This window comes from Musa acuminata, chromosome BXJ2-1 (assembly GCF_036884655.1).
Source record: "Musa acuminata AAA Group cultivar baxijiao chromosome BXJ2-1, Cavendish_Baxijiao_AAA, whole genome shotgun sequence".
Taxonomy (NCBI): domain Eukaryota; kingdom Viridiplantae; phylum Streptophyta; class Magnoliopsida; order Zingiberales; family Musaceae; genus Musa; species Musa acuminata.
In genome coordinates this window covers 26,590,030-26,603,135 of record NC_088338.1, presented here as the reverse complement: position 1 = coordinate 26,603,135, position 13,106 = coordinate 26,590,030, and the positions used below count along the sequence as shown (strand labels likewise).

Here is a 13,106-nt window from a genome sequence, read left to right as displayed (position 1 = left end):
CCCAATGACTGCGTATCGGTCACGGCAAGCGTGCGTCGAAACCATCGGCACATTCTAGAACGATCTCGAAATCGCTATTGTGACCAAAATCCGGAAAGCTCTCTCCGAGCCCCACGATACTGACTGCGTAGCAGTCACGGCAAATTCCGAGCCCCAAAACAATCGTCTCAGAGGTCTACGGGAGATGTTTCGTATCTCGCAACGCAAAAATGAGTGCAACACGAGGACTTCCCAGGGGGTCACCCATCCTAGTATTACTCTCTCCAAAGTCGGCGCTTAACTTCGGAATTCTGTTGGGATTCGGTGCTTTAGTGCTGGCATTATCACACCCGTTTCGCGTGCTACGTCCCTCGCCGATGTGCACGTCGCGGCCGGCGCATCATCGTCCGGAGCCTCTTGCCCGTCACGAAACCGTCGGCGCTTTCTCGAACGTTCACGAAATCCCTATTGCAAGCTCTCTCCAAGCCCTAGCCCAATGACTGCGTATGGGTCACTGCAAGCGCGCGTCGAAACCTTCGACACTTTCTAGAACGATCTCGGAATCACTATTGCGACCACAATCCGGAAAGCTCTCTCCGAGCCCCACGATACTGACTGTGTAGCGGTCACGGCAAATTCCGAGCCCCAAAACAATCGTCTCGGAGGTCTACCGCAGATGTTTCGTATCTCGGGACGCAAAAAGGAGTGAAACACGAGGACTTCCCAAGGGGTCACCCATCCTAGTACTACTCTCTCCAAAGTCGGCGCTTAACTTCGGAATTTTGTTGGGATCCGGTGCTTTAGTGCTGGCATTATCACACCCGTTTCGCGTGCTTCGTCACTCGCCTATGTGCACGTCGCGGCCGGCGCATCAACGTCCGGAGCCTCTTGCCCGTCACGAAACCGTCGGCGCTTTCTCGAGCGTTCACGAAATCCCTATTGCAAGCTCTCTACGAGCCCTAGCCCAACGACTGCGTATCGGTCACGGCAAGCGCGCGTCGAAACCATCGGCACTTTCTAGAACGATCTCGAAATCGCTATTGTGACCCAAATCCGGAAAGCTCTCTCCGAGACCCACGATACTGACTGCGTAGCGGTCATGGCAAATTCCGAGCCCCAAAACAATCGTCTCGGAGGTCTACGGGAGATGTTTCGTATCTCGGGATGCAAAAAGGAGTGCAACACGAGGACTTCCCAGGGGTTCACCCATCCTAGTACTACTCTCTCTAAATCACGCTTAACTTCGGAGTTCTGATGGGATCCGGTACTTTAGTGCTGGCATTATCGCACCTTTTTCGCGTGCTTCGTCCCTCGCCGATGTGCACGTCGCGGCCGGCGCATCATCGTCCGGAGCCTCTTGCCCGTCACGAAATCATCGGCGCTTTCTCGAACGTTCACGAAATCCCTATTGCAAGCTCTCTCCGAGCCCTAGCCCGACGACTGCGTATCGGTCACGGCAAGCGCGTGCCGAAACCATCGGCACTTTCTAGTACGATCTAGGAATCGCTATTGCGACCCCAATCCGGAAAGCTCTCTTTGAGCCCCTCAATACTAACTGCGTAGCGGTCAAAGCAAATTTCCAGCCCCAAAACAAACGTCTCGGAGCTCTACGGGAGATGTTTCGTATCCCGGGATGCAAAAAGGAGTGCAACACGAGGACTTCCCAAGGGGTCACCCATCGTAGTACTACTCTGGACCAAGCACACTTAACTTCGGGAGATGTTTCGTATCTCGCGACGCAAAAATGAGTGCAACACGAGGACTTCCCAGGGGTTCACCCATCATAGTACTACTCTCTCTAAATCACGCTTAACTTCGGAGTTCTGATGGGATCCGGTGCTTTAGTGCTGGCATTATCGCACCCTTTTCGCGTGCGTCGTCCCTCACTGATGTGCACGTCGCGGCCGGCGCATCATCGTCCGGAGCCTCTTGCCCGTCACGAAACCGTCGGCGCTTTCTCGAACGTTTACGAAATCACAATTGCAAGCTCTCTACGAGCCCTAGCCCAACGACTGCGTATCGGTCACGGCAAGCGCGCGTCGAAACCATCGGCACTTTCTAGAACGATCTCGAAATCGCTATTGTGACCCAAATCCGGAAAGCTCTCTCCGAGCCCCACGATACTGACTGCGTAGCGGTCACGGCAAATTCCGAGCCCCAAAACAATCGTCTCGGAGGTCTACGGGAGATGTTTCGTATCTCGCGACGCAAAAATGAGTGCAACACGAGGACTTCCCAGGGGTTCACCCATCCTAGTACTACTCTCTCTAAATAACGCTTAACTTCGGAGTTCTGATGGGATCCGGTGCTTTAGTGCTGGCATTATCGCACCCTTTTCGCGTGCTACGTCCCTCGCCTATGTGCACGTCGCGGCCGGCGCATCATCGTCCGGAGCCTCTTGCCCGTCACGAAACCGTCGGCGCTTTCTCGTACGTTCACGAAATCGCTATTGCAAGCTCTCCCCGAGCCCTAGCCCAACGACTGCGTATCGGTCACGGCAAGCGTGCGTCGAAACCATCGGCACTTTCTAGAACGATCTCGGAATAGCTATTACGACCCCAATCCGGAAAGCTCTCTCCGAGCCCCACGATACTGAATGCATAGCGGTCACGGCAAATTCCGAGCCCCAAAACAGTCATTTCGGAGGTCTACGGGAGATGTTTCGTATCTCGGGACGCAAAAAGGAGTTAAACACGAGGACTTCCCAGGGGGTCACCTATCCTAGTACTACTCTCTCCAAAGTCGGCGCTTAACTTCGGAATTCTATTGGGATCCGGTGCTTTAGTGCTGGCATTATCACACCCGTTTCGCGTGCTTCATCCCTCGCCTATGTGCACGTCGCGGCTGGCGCATCAACGTCCGGAGCCTCTTGCCCGTCACGAAACCGTCGGCGCTTTCTCGAACGTTCACGAAATCCCTATTGCAAGCTCTCTCCGAGCCCTAGCCCAACGACTGCGTATCGGTCACGGCAAGCGTGCGTCGAAACCATCGGCACTTTCTAGAACGATCTCGAAATCGCTATTGTGACCCAACTCCGGAAAGCTCTCTCCGAGCCCCACGATACTGACTGCGTAGCGGTCACGGCAAATTCCGAGCCCCAAAACAATCATCTCGGAGGTCTACGGGAGATGTTTCGTATCTCGGGACGCAAAAAGGAGTGCAACACGAGGACTTCCCAGGGGATCACCCATCCTAGTTCTACTCTCTCTAAAGCACGCTTAACTTCGGAGTTCGGATGGGATCCGGTGCTTTAGTGCTGGCATTATCACAACCTTTTCGCGTGCTTCGTCCCTCGCCGATGTGCACGTCGCGGCCGGCGCATCATCGTCTGGAGCCTCTAGCCCGTCACGAAACCATTGGCGCTTTCTCGAACGTTCACGAAATCCCTATTGCAAGCTCTCTTCGAGCCCTAGCCCAATGACTGCGTATCGGTCACGGCAAGCGCGCGTCGAAACCATCGGCACTTTCTAGAACGATCTCGAAATCGCTATTGTGACCCAAATCCGGAAAGCTCTCTCCGAGCCCCACGATACTGACTGCGTAGCGGTCACGGCAAATTCCGAGCCCCAAAACAATCGTCTCGGAGGTCTACGAGAGATGTGATAGAACCCTTGCAGATTCTAAACTTGGGGTTGATCTCTTTAGGGGATCGGCCTCCTTGGAACTCTATAGGGGTTCCTCCCTCCAAGTTGCTGCTCAAAGGCTGCAGAAAAGATTCATCTATTACCTGAGAAAAGAGGAGGAATACATGGCTATTTATAGGGCTTCTAAACCCGAACTCCTAATAGGACTCCTACTTAAGACTCTTACTTCTAACCAACTCCTAATAGGACTCCTACTCAAGACTCCTATTCCCTTACAACTCCTAATTCTTCTCTAAGAAAAAACCTCCTACATGAATGTCCCTCTCAATTAGGACTCTCCTAACTAGAGTCCTAACAGAATGTCCCTCTCAATTAGGACTCTCCTAGCTAGAGTCCTAACAGAATGTCCCTCTCAATTAGGACTCTCCTAGCTAAAGTCCTAACAGTTTTACATGAATGTCCCTCTCAATTAGGACTCTCCTAGCTAGAGTCCTAACATTTTTACATGAATGTCCCTCTCAATTAGGACTCTCCAAGCTAGAGTCCTAACAGACCCGCCCTCTTCAAATCAGCCTTGTCCTCGAGGCTGATGATTCATGAATTATGGGAATTTGATCTTCAAGTCGTCATAGTTCTCCCAAGTGGCATCTTCTTTTGGTAGGTTCGCCCACTGTATTAGCACTTCATTAGTGGGTCATCGTCGTCGAGTCACGATCCGTCGATCAATAATGGCACTTGGCTGGGTCTGGAGTTCTCTTTGGGTAGTCATATTTGGTGGGTGGCTTTGGGCTGTCTCCAAGCACCTGTTTAAAACTTCCGGTTGGCTGTTGGTTTGTAGGTGATATGTCGTACTCCTTTTCAATTTAGTACCCTGCATGTAGAATAACTTTGTCCAAAATCTGCTATTGAAGATGCAAGTAGAATTTGTCACAAGCACAATGCGTCCCTTATAGTGTAATTCTTTTGAGTCCCAATTGTAATGAGCCATGGGGCTTGGTGCTTCCTCCAATTTTTTTATAATCTTACTAGTATCTGAATCTTCTTGCCATTCCATCTTAATATCCTCAAGTAAGTCGCTGGTCGGAAGTGAAACGGTCGAAACTTCAACTTGCTCGGGTAGCTGCGAAAGCGCATCTGCAAGAACATTCTCTTTCCCCTTTTTGTAAGTTATTTCAAAATCAAATCCAAGAAGTTTTGTTACCCATTTTTGCTGCTCGGGGGAAGATATCTTCTGTTCCAAGAGATATTTTAGGCTTTTATGGTCGGTCTTGATTTGAAAGTATCGCCTGATCAAGTACAATCTCCACCTCGTTGCTGCACGCACAATGGCGAGCATCTCCTTATCATATGTTGACATATTTTGATCGGAGGGAGATAATGCCTTGCTAGTGTATGCGAGTGGTCGACCATCTTGCATGAGAATGGCTCCAATTCTGACTCCAGATGTGTCGGCCTCAATAATGAAGGGTCGGTTGAAATCTGGTAGTGTTAGCACCGGCGTCGTCGTCATGGCTGCCTTAAGTTTGTCGAAGGCAGTGGAGGCTCTGTCCAACCATTGGAAGACATTTTTTTCTAGTAAGGAAGTAAGTGGTGCACTGATCTTTCCATAGTTTTTCACGAACTTGCGGTAGTAGCCTGTTAAACCCAGAAAGCCATGTAGCAATTTTATGTTTCTCGAGGTCGGCCAGTTTTGCATTGCTCCAATTTTGAAGGGGTCCACTGCCACACCTTCCTCTGATATGATATGCCCAAGATATTCCACCTTTTGTTGCAGAAAGCAAAAATTCGTGGTTGTTGTGTGTTCAAAAGGTGGTTTTCCGTATGTCTTCTTCGCATGCTCGTATTTGATGATACCCGGATCAAAGGTCCAGCTTTGTAAAGATTTGTGCTCCCTTTCATCTAGCAATTCATCTACTATTGGAATAAAGTATTTGTCCTTGATGATTATGCCATTGAGAGCTCGGTAATCAACACATATTCGCCTTGTTCCGTCCTTCTTGCGTACAAGTAGCACCGGCGAAGAGTAGAGGTTGCAACTTGGCCGAATAACTCCTGTTTCGAGCATCTCTTTTATAATCCTTTCTATTTCATCCTTCTGGAGATGTGGATACTGATATGGCTGAGCATTTGCTGAAGATTTGCCTGGAAGAATCATTATACAATGATCATGCCGACAGGTAAGAGGTAGGTTGCGCGGTTCGTCAAATATATTTGAAAATTCAGTAAGCAAAGGAAGTAGATTTGGATCTTCAAATTCTGTTGGCTCTCCCTTAGTTTGCTGCTCAAGTTTTACCAAAAAGCCGCTGCATGCTTTATGCAAAACATTCTCCATTTGTTGTGTGCAAATCGTTGTTATGTCGCCCCCACGTTTCCCGTGCAATGTCACCTGTTTCTCCTTACTGTAAAATTTCATAATTAGTTTCATAAAATTCCAAGAAATATCACCTAATGTCGTCAACCATTTAATTCTGAGCATGGCCTCATGATTGTTAAGAGGGAGAAGGAAGAAATCTGCAATTATCTCTTGGTCCTGCAGCAATAGTTTCTCCTGCAAGCGCCTATGATCACAATTCAAAATCCGTCCGTCGGTGACCTTAACATCAAACCTGCAGCGATTCTCGATAGGTAATGATATCCGAACAGCAAGCTTACTATTTAGGAAGTTAGTAGTACTGCCCGTGTCGATGAGAACAGTGATTGGTTGTTGTTTGAGAAGGCCTCCAATTTTCATCGTTTGCGGGTTTGAGTAGCTAGCTAGTGTATGTACCGTAACTTCGGTCGGTTGTGGCTCTTTTTCTGCATCTTCTTCTTCATGTTCAAAGCTCTCTTTTGGATGTTCAATGACCTCTTCTTCTATCGGTTCAATCATAAGAAGTCCTCCTTTACTACAGCGATGCTCACGGCTCCACGGCTCGTCACAATGCCAACATAACCCCTTCGCATATCGCTCCCAAAGCTCTTCTCCTGTTAACCTCTTTGGTGCAGGGACTTGGTCGATAGTAGGGGGGGCTGAGGGCTTCAATATTACTGGTTGACGAGTGACCCTAGTCCTTCGAGCTTCATGGTTCAATTGCTCCTCTTGATGTCGTGCGAAAGAAATGGCTGCCATAAGCGTGTACGGTTGTCGCGCTTTAACTTCTCCTCGGATCTCCGGCTTCAAGCCCTCAATGAAGGTCCTCAATAGTTGTTTTTGAGACCAATCATGATTTTGATTAGATAACCTTTCAAACCTGGTTTGGTACTCTTGAATGGTGGAGGTTTGTCGGATCTTTGCTAGTTGTTCGTCAATATTCTCGTAATCGGTTGGTCTGAAGCGAATCAGCAGTTCTTCTTTGAATTGTCGCCATGAAAGGACTCCATAAGTATGTTCAAACTAGTCAAACCACTGAATAGCATCCCCTTCAAGATGTATAGCTGCAATTTTCACCATAGATACATCCGCGATTTTGTGGTACCGAAAATATCGCTCCGCGTGCGAAATCCAACCAATCGGGTCTCCTTCTTCCCATCTAGGGAAGTCCACTCTCATGCATGGATAGTTGGGGTTGGTCATAGAGCTTCCCCTCTCTTGGAAGTCATCTCTTCGGGCTTGGTGTGATTGGGCAAAGCTCTCTCCTTGATATGATTTCTTCGGGCTTAGTGGTCGGCCCAATCTGAGTTCGGTAAAGAGCGTCCGAATCTTATCCTCCATTCGCGCCTCCAAGGCTTCGAATTTAGCATTGATTGCCTCCTTAGATGCCATAGTATATGGCCCCAAATCAATGATGTTAAGATCTCTCTTTTGCTGTTGGGTTAAAGGCATGTATAGGTTGAGAGAAGTGATGGTCGAAAGTGTTGGTGGATTGGTGGATGTAGGCTACGGTTTAGGCTTGTTTTGTGGCTATTTTGGGTGCAGTTTGAGGGTGTGGTTTGGTAGAGTTTTAGGGCTGTGGATGAAAGTTTTGGATCTGTGGTAGATGGTAGCAAAAGTTTGACAGAAATCCGTGGAAGTTGCAGCAAGTATGTGCTGTCTTGTAAGAGTAGAATTGTCGTCGAAGAAACAACGGTTTCTCGACGTAATTTCCACCAAAAACTTAAGAGAATTGAGGAGGGAATTGATAGCACAATCACAGTTTATATGACAGCAAGTATATCTAATTTAATCAAGAAAATTTCGGCAGTATAACAGCAAAGAAATTGGTGCAAGTTGCAATTGCAGAATTATCGTCGAAACATTTCAGCGGGCTACGATGAAAATTTGCAGCAACATAAAATCGTTTTTAGAGATGAATTTCTTAATAGATCAATCTTAGATGGAAGCCAAGACGATATATGAAGTCTATAAAAAATTTCATTCAAAAAAGATTGCAAATAGATGGGTTAAGGCAACGATATGCAGCTGAAATTTTCTGCAGCATAGATTTTCAAGTGCAGCAGATTGGACATAAAAGATCAGTAGTTTATATTGAGAATTTTTCGATGAAACCAAAGGGAAATATACTGTTAGAAGTGTCAAAGATGTCATAAAAATTTCGTAGAAATTTGGATAGAAAAAGCACAGTAGCAAGATCAAACAGATGGTGCTATGCGGCTTGAATTCTGCAATTCAAGTGCAGCAGATTGGACATAAAAGATCAGTAGTTTATATTGAGAATTTTTTGATGAAACCAAAGGGAAATCCACTGTTAAGAAGTGTCAAAGATGTCATAAAAATTTTGTAGAAATTTGGATAGAAAAAGCACAGTAGCAAGATCAAACAGATGGTGCTATGCGGCTGGAATTCTGCAATGTATTTTTCGTCGTAGAGATGAAAACTTTGTGACGAAAAGTTTATGCAGCAATATAGGAACGATTTTTTTTTTTTTTTTTTTTTAGATTTTCGAATAAGGATAACTAAATTGCAGCAGCAGTAAGGTAGGAAACCAGAACCTGTTGCAATTCACGGGGAGATCAAAGGATGATCCGTGGTGGTGGAGATGATGGCGGAATTCGGTGACGATCTTTTAAGCAATTGTGGGAATTGCTTTGGATGGTTGTGGAGGGTTGATGGATGGATGTGAAAGGGCAGCGAGACGCCAAGAACGCTGCTCTGATACCAAGTGATAGAACCCTTGCAGATTCTAAACTTGGGGTTGATCTCTTTAGGGGATCGGCCTCCTTGGAACTCTATAGGGGTTCCTCCCTCCAAGTTGCTGCTCAAAGGCTGCAGAAAAGATTCATCTATTACCTGAGAAAAGAGGAGGAATACATGGCTATTTATAGGGCTTCTAAACCCGAACTCCTAATAGGACTCCTACTTAAGACTCTTACTTCTAACCAACTCCTAATAGGACTCCTACTCAAGACTCCTATTCCCTTACAACTCCTAATTCTTCTCTAAGAAAAAACCTCCTACATGAATGTCCCTCTCAATTAGGACTCTCCTAACTAGAGTCCTAACAGAATGTCCCTCTCAATTAGGACTCTCCTAGCTAGAGTCCTAACAGAATGTCCCTCTCAATTAGGACTCTCCTAGCTAAAGTCCTAACAGTTTTACATGAATGTCCCTCTCAATTAGGACTCTCCTAGCTAGAGTCCTAACATTTTTACATGAATGTCCCTCTCAATTAGGACTCTCCAAGCTAGAGTCCTAACAAGATGTTTCGTATCTCGCGACGCAAAAATGAGTGCAACACGAGGACTTCCCAGGGGTTCACCCATTCTAGTACTACTCTCTCTAAATCACGCTTAACTTCGGAGTTCTGATGGGATCCGGTGCTTTAGTGCTGGCATTATCGCACCCTTTTTGCGTGCTTCGTCCCTCGCCGATGTGCACGTCGCGGCCGGCGCATTAACGTCCGGAGCCTCTTGCCCGTCACGAAACCGTCGGCGCTTTTTCAAACGTTCACGAAATCCCTATTGCAAGCTCTCTCCGAGCCCTAACCCGACGACTGCGTATCGGTCACGGCAAGCGCGTGCCGAAACCATCGGCACTTTCTAGTACGATCTAGGAATCGCTATTGCGACCCCAATCCGGAAAGCTCTCTTTGAGCCCCTCAATACTAACTGCGTAGCGGTCAAAGCAAATTTCCAGCCCCAAAACAAACGTCTCGGAGCTCTACGGGAGATGTTTCGTATCCCGGGATGCAAAAAGGAGTGCAACACGAGGACTTCCCAAGGGGTCACCCATCGTAGTACTACTCTGGACCAAGCAAACTTAACTTCGGGAGATGTTTCGTATCTCGCGACGCAAAAATGAGTGCAACACGAGGACTTCCCAGGGGTTCACCCATCATAGTACTACTCTCTCTAAATCACGCTTAACTTCGGAGTTCTGATGGGATCCGGTGCTTTAGTGCTGGCATTATCGCACCCTTTTCGCGTGCGTCGTCCCTCACTGATGTGCACGTCGCGGCCGGCGCATCATCGTCCGGAGCCTCTTGCCCGTCACGAAACCGTCGGCGCTTTCTCAAACGTTTACGAAATCACAATTGCAAGCTCTCTACGAGCCCTAGCCCAACGACTGCGTATCGGTCACGGCAAGCGCGCGTCGAAACCATCGGCACTTTCTAGAACGATCTCGAAATCGCTATTGTGACCCAAATCCGGAAAGCTCTCTCCGAGCCCCACGATACTGGCTGCGTAGCGGTCACGGCAAATTCCGAGCCCCAAAACAATCGGCTCGGAGGTCTACGGGAGATGTTTCGTATCTCGGGACGCAAAAAGGAGTGCAACACGAGGACTTCCCAGGGGGTAACCCATCCTAGTTCTACTCTCTCTGAAGCACGCTTAACTTCGGAGTTCGGATGGGATCCGGTGCTTTAGTGCTGGCATTATCACATCCTTTTCGCGTGCTTCGTCCCTCGCCGATGTGCACGTCGCGGCCGGCGCATCATCGTCCGGAGCATCTTGCCCGTCACGAAACCGTCGGCGCTTTCTCGAACGTTCGCGAAATCCCTATTGCAAGCTCTCTCCGAGCCCTACCCCAATGACTGCGTATCGGTCACGGCAAGCGCGCGTCGAAACCATCGGCACTTTCTAGAACGATCTCGAAATCGCTATTGTGACCCAAATCCGGAAAGCTCTCTCCGAGCCCCACGATACTGACTGCGTCGCAGTCACGGCAAATTCTGAGCCCCAAAATAATCGTCTCGGAGGTCTACGGGCGATGTTTCGTATCTCGCGACGCAAAAATGAGTGCAACACGAGGACTTCCCAGGGGTTCACCCATCGTAGTACTACTCTCTCTAAATCACGCTTGACTTCGGAGTTCGGATGGGATCCGGTGCTTTAGTGCTGGCATTATCGCACCCTTTTCGCGTGCTTCGTCCCTCGCCGATGTGCACGTCGCGGCCGGCGCATCATCGTCCGGAGCCTCTTGCCCGTCACGAAACCGTCGGCGCTTTCTCGTACGTTCACGAAATCCCTATTGCAAGCTCTCTCCGAGCCCTAGCCCAATGACTGCATATCGGTCACGGCAAGCGCGCGTCGAAACCATCGGCACTTTCTAGAACGATCTCAGAATCGCTATTACGACCCCAATCCGGAAAGCTCTCTCCGAGCCCCACGATACTGACTGCGTAGCGGTCACGGCAAATCCGAGCCCCAAAACAGTCGTTTCGGAGGTCTACGGGAGATGTTTCGTATCTCGGGACGCAAAAATGAGTGAAACACGAGGACTTCCCAGGGGGTCACCTATCCTAGTACTACTCTCTCCAAAGTCGGCGCTTAACTTCGGAATTCTGTTGGGATCCGGTGCTTTAGATGTGGCATTATCACACCCGTTTCGCGTGCTTCGTCCCTCGCCTATGTGCACGTCGCGGTCGGCGCATCAACGTCCGGAGCCTCTTGCCCGTCAAGAAACCGTCGGCGCTTTCTCAAACGTTCACGAAATCCCTATTGCAAGCTCTCTCCGAGCCCTAGCCAAACGATTGCGTATCGGTCACAGCAAGCGCGCGTCGAAACCATCGGCACTTTCTAGAACGATCTTGAAATCGCTATTGTGTCCCCAATCCGGAAAGCTCTCTCCGAGCCCCACGATACTGACTGCGTAGCGGTCACGGCAAATTCCGAGCCCCAAAACAATCGGCTCGGAGGTCTACGGGAGATGTTTCGTATCTCGGGACGCAAAAAGGAGTGCAACACGAGGACTTCCCAGGGGGTAACCTATCCTAGTTCTACTCTCTCTAAAGCACGCTTAACTTCGGAGTTCGGATGGGATCCGGTGCTTTAGTGCTGGCATTATCACACCCTTTTCGCGTGCTTCGTCCCTCGCCGATGTGCACGTCGCGGCCGGCGCATCATCGTCCGGAGCCTCTTGCCCGTCACGAAACCGTCGGCGCTTTCTCGAACGTTCACGAAATCCCTATTGCAAGCTCTCTCCGAGCCCTAGCCCAATGACTGCGTATCGGTCACGGCAAGCGCGCGTCGAAACCATCGGCACTTTCTAGAACGATCTCGAAATCGCTATTGTGACCCAAATCCGGAAAGCTCTCTCCGAGCCCCACGATACTGACTGCGTAGCAGTCACGGCAAATTCCGAGCCCCAAAACAATCGTCTCGGAGGTCTACGGGAGACGTTCCGTATCTCGCGACACAAAAATGAGTGCAACACGAGGACTTCCCAGGGGTTCACCCATCGTAGTACTACTCTCTCTATATCACGCTTAACTTCGGAGTTCTGATGGGATCCGGTGCTTAAGTGCTGGCATTATCGCACCCTTTTCGCGTGCTTCGTCCCTCGCCGATGTGCACGTCGCGGCCGGCGCATCATCGTCCGGAGCCTCTTGCCCGTCACGAAACCGTCGGCGCTTTCTCGTACGTTCACGAAATCCCTATTGCAAGCTCTCTCCGAAACCTATCCCAACGACTGCGTTTCGGTCACGGCAAGCGCGCGTCGAAACCATCGGCACTTTCTAGAACGATCTCGGAATCGCTATTACGACCCCAATCCGGAAAGCTCTCTCCGAGCCCCACGATACTGACTGCGTAGCGGTCACGGCAAATCCGAGCCCCAAAACAGTCGTTTCGGAGGTCTACGGGAGATGTTTCGTATCTCGGGACGCAAAAATGAGTGAAACACGAGGACTTCCCAGGGGGTCACTGTTAGGACTCTAGCTAGGAGAGTCCTAATTGAGAGGGACATTCATGTAAAACTATTAGAACTCTAGCTAGGAGAGTCCTAATTGAGAGGGACATTCATGTAGGAGGTTTTTTCTTAGAGAAGAATCAGGAGTTGTAAGGGAATAAGAGTCTTGAGTAGGAGTCCTATTAGGAGTCTTGAGTAGGAGTCTTAATTGAGTAGGACTCTTGAGTAGGAGTCCTATTAGGAGTCTTAATTGAGTAGGACTCTTGAGTAGGAGTCCTATTAGGAGTCTTAATTGAGTAGGACTCTTGAGTAGGAGTCCTATTAGGAGTTAGGGTTTAGAAACCCTATAAATAGCTATGTATTCCTCCTCTTTTCTCAAGCAATAGATGAATCTTTTCTGCAGCCTTTGAGCAGCAACTTGGAGGGAGGAACCCCTATAGAGTTCCAAGGAGGCCGATCCCCTAAAGAGATCAACCCCAAGTTTAGAATCTGCAAGG

The 13,106-nt window shown here is 48.9% G+C and overlaps 13 pseudogenes; all 13 read right to left on the bottom strand.

Moving 5' to 3' along the window:
• Positions 1 to 210: 210 nt before the first annotated feature.
• LOC135599541 (5S ribosomal RNA) lies at positions 211 to 331 on the bottom strand (annotated as a pseudogene).
• A 350-nt stretch (positions 332 to 681) lies between these two features.
• On the bottom strand, positions 682 to 802 carry LOC135599491 (5S ribosomal RNA; annotated as a pseudogene).
• A 350-nt stretch (positions 803 to 1,152) lies between these two features.
• LOC135603606 (5S ribosomal RNA) lies at positions 1,153 to 1,271 on the bottom strand (annotated as a pseudogene).
• Positions 1,272 to 1,724: 453 nt separating this feature from the next.
• LOC135602960 (5S ribosomal RNA) lies at positions 1,725 to 1,843 on the bottom strand (annotated as a pseudogene).
• Positions 1,844 to 2,193: 350 nt separating this feature from the next.
• LOC135603765 (5S ribosomal RNA) lies at positions 2,194 to 2,312 on the bottom strand (annotated as a pseudogene).
• Positions 2,313 to 3,133: 821 nt separating this feature from the next.
• Positions 3,134 to 3,252, bottom strand: LOC135603031 (5S ribosomal RNA; annotated as a pseudogene).
• A 5,953-nt stretch (positions 3,253 to 9,205) lies between these two features.
• On the bottom strand, positions 9,206 to 9,324 carry LOC135603202 (5S ribosomal RNA; annotated as a pseudogene).
• Positions 9,325 to 9,777: 453 nt separating this feature from the next.
• LOC135602958 (5S ribosomal RNA) lies at positions 9,778 to 9,896 on the bottom strand (annotated as a pseudogene).
• A 350-nt stretch (positions 9,897 to 10,246) lies between these two features.
• On the bottom strand, positions 10,247 to 10,365 carry LOC135603028 (5S ribosomal RNA; annotated as a pseudogene).
• A 350-nt stretch (positions 10,366 to 10,715) lies between these two features.
• On the bottom strand, positions 10,716 to 10,834 carry LOC135603486 (5S ribosomal RNA; annotated as a pseudogene).
• Positions 10,835 to 11,183: 349 nt separating this feature from the next.
• On the bottom strand, positions 11,184 to 11,304 carry LOC135599501 (5S ribosomal RNA; annotated as a pseudogene).
• A 350-nt stretch (positions 11,305 to 11,654) lies between these two features.
• On the bottom strand, positions 11,655 to 11,773 carry LOC135603121 (5S ribosomal RNA; annotated as a pseudogene).
• Positions 11,774 to 12,123: 350 nt separating this feature from the next.
• LOC135603353 (5S ribosomal RNA) lies at positions 12,124 to 12,242 on the bottom strand (annotated as a pseudogene).
• Between the last annotated feature and the right edge of the window lie 864 nt (positions 12,243 to 13,106).